Here is a 5,312-nt window from a genome sequence, read left to right as displayed (position 1 = left end):
GACAAAATTCAAGACTCAAGTTGCAATTTTGAAGGTTTCTATGGGGAAAATATTGAATGATGCGGGAAGCATAAAAAGAAGATGGAAGGAATACACGGAGTCCCTGTACCAAAAAGAACTGGTCGATCTTCAGCCATTTCAGGGGGTGGCATATGATCAAGAACTGATGGTACTGAAGGAAGAAATCCAAGCTGCACTGAAGGCACTGGCAAAAAAACAAGGCTACAGGAATTGATGGAATACCAATTGATATGTGTCAGCACACAGATACAGAGCTGGAAGCACTAACTCGTCTATGCCAAGAAATTTGGAAGACAGCTACCTGGCCAACTGACTGGAAGAGATCCATATTTGTGCCCGATCCAAAGAAAGGTGATCCAACAGAATGCAGAAATTATTGAACAATATCATACGCAGGTAAAATTTTGCTGAAGATCATTCAGAAGCGAGTACATAGACAGGGAACTACCAGAAATTCAGGCCGGATTCAGAAGAGGATGTGGAACCAGGGACATCATTGCTGATGTCAGATGGATCCTGGCTGAAAGCAGAGAATACCAGAAAGATGTTTACCTGTGTTTTATTGACTATGCAAAGGCATTCGACTGTGTGGATCATACCAAATTATGGATAACGTTGCGAAGAATGGGAATTCCAGAACACTTATTTGTGCTCATGCGGAACCTGTACATAGACCAAGAGGCAGTTGTTCGAACAGAACAAGGGGATACCGCGTGGTTTAAGGTCAGGAAAGGAGGGGGTCACGGTTCTATCCTTTCACTATACTTACTCAATCTGTATGCTGAACAAATAATCCAAGAAGCTGGACTCTATGAAGAAGAAAGGGGCATCAAGATCAGAGGAAGACTCATTAACAATCTGTGATATGCAGATGACACAATCTTGCTTGCTGAAAGTGAAGAGGATTTCAAGCACTTACTGATGCAGACCAAAGACTACAGCCTTCAGTACAGATTACACCTCAACACAAAGAAAACAAAAATCCTCACAACTAGACCAATAAGCAACATCATGACAGATGGAGAAAAGATCAAAATTGTCAAGGATTTCATTTTACTTGGATCCACAGTCAACACCCATGGAAGCAGCAGTCAAGAAATCAACTGAGGCATTGCACCGGGCAAATATGCTGCAGAAGACCTCTTTAAAGCGTTAAAAAAGCAAAGGTGTCATCTTGAGGACTCAGGTGCACCTGACCCAAGCCTTGGTGTTTTCAGTCGCCTCACATGCATGTGAAAGCTGGACAATGAATAAGGAAGACCAAAGAAGAATGGATGCCTTTGAATGATGGTGTCGATGAAGAATATTGACTATACCATGGACTGCCAAAAGAACGAACAAATCTGTCTTGGAAGAAGTACAACCAGAATGCTCCTTAGAAGGCAGGATGGCGAGACTTTATCTCACATACTTTGGACATGTTATTAGGAGGGATCAGTCTCTGGAGAAGGACATCATGCTTGGTAAGGTGGAGGGCCAGCGAAAAAGAGGAAAATCCTCAATGAGATGGATTGACACAGTGGCTTTAACAATGGGCTCAAGCATAGCAATGATTGTGAGGATGGCGCGGGACTGGGCAGTGTTTCATTCTGTTGTACACAGGGTCGCTATGAGTTGGAACCGACTCAATGGCACCTAACAACAACATGATGATTACTAAAGGGTGATTTTCTAATTTTTTCATTCCTTCCACAGTGACTAGTTGGCTTCCTACTGAAAGAGCTTTCTCATCTCCCTCATTTATCTATTTTTATCAGTGTGACACATAGGTTATTATTTTATTCAAAGGATTATAATCATTTACTGTCATTATTTTCATTTGGCTAGTGGGAACTTCTTCAGTCTGGACCCATTTACTTACTTTATGGCTCAGAAAGATGGTCTAGGCTTCCCTCTTTCTTTCCCTGAGAAATCAACCGTTTCTTCCAGGGGCCGTGGTTCCTTTTAGTGAAGGATGTTATTTGGAAACCAGTATCTGGGTGCTAAGTGTGTCCATAGTTACTGGAGTGTCACTTCTTCTAGAACGTGTTAGGAGACAGAGTTAGGAAATGTGTGTATGTACACATGCACACAGACACACTTATCTAGATTTTCTGTGTATATGTTATTTCCTTTGAGGAAAGAAGTTCGTATCAGTACTTCCAATTTCAATCCAGCATCATGGGGTTCATTTTACCCTTTCACCTTTTCATGTCTGTAAATCATTTCTCTGACACTGAGAAACCTAGTTCCATTTTCCTCAGCATATTTACCTATTTGCTTAATGTAACCAATTTCTGGCTGCTTCCTACCCTGAGGGCAGAGGTACAACAGGTCCTTCGCTAAATCTCCCCTCCTCTCCCAAGGCTGAGAACTTCAGTAGCTACATGCGGTAATCCCAACCCTGCCTCCTCTGCCACTGGGCACTCTGACACTTCTGTGTACCCACCACCTCTCCTTTCCCTCTATGCCTTTTCTACAAATTGCAACTGAGATTATCAGGTTAGCAAAAGCATTTCAAATTTCTGTATCTCTATCAATGTAGTTTAGAAGGTGATGGAGGGAAGAGGTGCTAAGGATGTCCATTCAGTTTCTGTTTTGTGCAAATAGATAATCCATTCACTGAGGTAAGAAACATTGGAAGGGAATATGGTTTAGGGAGAAAACCATGAATTCAGATGTAGATGTATTAAGTTTGATGTGCCATTGAGACAGCCAAGTGGAAACAGCTACTCAGCAGTTAGATATGTAGGTCTGAAGTGTTCACAGTGGTCTGGGTGGAGATATATAGATTTGTCAGCTGCATATAGGTAAGCAAAGATAGGGAAGCCTACGAATGAATTTAAGAAGGAACAGCCAGCTAAGAGAAAAACCAGAAAAGAGTAGAATAGCAGAAGCCAAGGGAGGTACATTCTCAAAATGGAGTGGCCAACTGGGTCAAGACTGAGAAATTCATTAAGGACAGGAAAAACATCTGTTGACTTTCCCTAGATGGAGGTTTGTATGGATTGAATTGTGTCCCCCCAAAATATGTGTTGAAATCCTAAACCCTGTACCTGTGGATGTGACCCTGTTTGGAAATAGGGTTTTTCTTTTATTAATGAGGTCATAACAGAGCAGGGTGGGTCCTCAACCTAATCAGTACCGAGTCAAAAAAAAAAAAAAAAAAGCAGAATAGACCCAGAGACACAGGGGGAAGACAGATGCCAAAGAACACCAAGGAATGCCAAGGAACGCCAAGGACTCCAGAAACAAGGAGTGAGGCTCACAGAAAGAATCGACACAGCTGAGACTCTGATTTGGACTTCTAGCATCCAGAACTATGAGAAAATAAATTTCTGCTCTTTAGAGCTACCCACTTGTAGTATGTCTGTATGGCAGCACGAGGAAACTCAGACAGAATGAACTGGCGACTTTAGTAGTAGTGGTTTCAAAGGAGTGATATGGGCAGAGGTCGTAATGCAATGAGTTGAATGAATGGCAGATGAAAAAGCAGAAAGAGCAAGTGTTTATTTTTCCTGTCAGAGTCTTGGCCGTGATTGAAATAGAGAAGCTGGTAACCAAAAGCGGATACGGGGCCGTGCGCAGGATGCACTGTTCTGTGTAAAGGTCAGGTAGATTGGTGCGTGTGGGAAAGTAATCATACATGTGTTCGCATTACTGTTCCTTGTGATGCTCAGCACTTTCAAAGACAACGCTGAGCTGAAGGGCATCTTGGTGGTCGTCTACTCTAACCTTCTCATTTTATACACGAGGAAAACGAGGCTCAGAAAACGGGAAAAGGATTTGTGCTCAGGTTGGCCTGTAAAAATACTCAAACCATTTTATTCCCCTCAGATTTTCTTTTTATAACCTCCTTATTTCATAAAACAAGTACCATAATTCCTAGTTTCTTAATTAATACTTATAACTTTTTATTTTGCAATCATTATAGACTTGCAGGAAGTTGCAAAAATAGTACAAAGGGCGCCATCTACTTTTCACCTGATTTTCTCAATCGGAAGATCTTGCATGATGACAGTACAATTTCAAAACCAAGAAACTGACCACTGGTTCAGTATTGTTAACTAGACTACAGATCTTATTACGTTTCATCAGATTTTACACGCACTCATTTGCGTGTGTTGTTGTATGCAATTTTAGCACAGGTATAGATTTGTGTAATCACCACCGCAATCATGATACAGAACTGTTCCGTCACCACAAAGGAATTCGCTTGTATTATCCTTTTACAGTTGCACATACCCCGGGCCCCCTCCAGTCCCCGTCTCTGGCAACCATTAATCTGTTCTTCATTTCTATAATGTTGTTATTTCAAGAATATTATATAAGTGGAGTCATACAGTATATAACCTTTTGAGATTGGGTTTTCTTCACTCAGCATAATTCCCTTGAGATCTGTCCAAGTCGTTGAGTGTATCAATAATTCATTATTTTTCATTGTAGAGTCGTATTCCATGATATGGATGTAACACAGTTCAACCATTCTCTTGTTGAAGGGTATCTGGGTGGTTTCCAGTTTTTGGCTATTACAAATAAAGCTGTTACGAACATTCATGTACAGGTTTTTGTGCAGATACAGGTTTTCATTTCTCTTGAGATAAATGTGAAGGAGCATAATTAATGGGTCATATGGTAGGTATATGTTTAACCTTATAAGAAACGTCCAGACTCTCTTCCAGAGTGGCTGTCGGATTTTACATTCCCATCAGCAGTTCATCCGTATTCTCAACAGCATGTTATGATCACTATTGTTTTTCTTTAACAGTTCCGATAGGTGTGCAATGGTATCGCACTGGGATTTTAATTTTTATTTCCCCGATGACTAATGATATTCAACATCTTTTCGTGAGCTTACTTGCCATTCGTATATTCTCTTCAGTGAAATGTCTATTCATGTCTTTTGCCTATTTTCTGATTTTTTCTTTTTTTTTTACTTTGGAGTTTTGAGCATTTTTTACATTTCCTAGATTGGTCAGATATCTGGTTTGCAAACAATTTCTCTCAATACCTTGTCTTTTCCTCGTCTTAAGTTTTTCACAGAGCAAAAGCTTTTAATTTTGATGAAGGCGAGTATATCAAGGTTTTTCTTTTGTGGCTCGTGCTTTTGGGGTGAAGTCCAAGAGCTTATGCCTGGCCCTAGATCCTGAAGATTTTCTCCAATTATTGTTTTCTAAATGTTTTATATCTTACATATAAGTCCATGATTCATTTTGAGTTAATTTTTGTATAAAGTTAAATTTTGTATAAAAGTTTAGGTTGAGGTTCATTTAACAGGTTTTTTTTTTTTTTTTTTGTGTGTGTGTGTGTTG

Source organism: Trichechus manatus, unplaced genomic scaffold (assembly GCF_000243295.1).
Source record: "Trichechus manatus latirostris isolate Lorelei unplaced genomic scaffold, TriManLat1.0 scaffold00340, whole genome shotgun sequence".
Classification (NCBI taxonomy): Eukaryota; Metazoa; Chordata; class Mammalia; order Sirenia; family Trichechidae; genus Trichechus; species Trichechus manatus.
The sequence above is the reverse complement of the archived record's forward strand: the minus strand, read 5'-3'. Positions refer to the sequence as shown.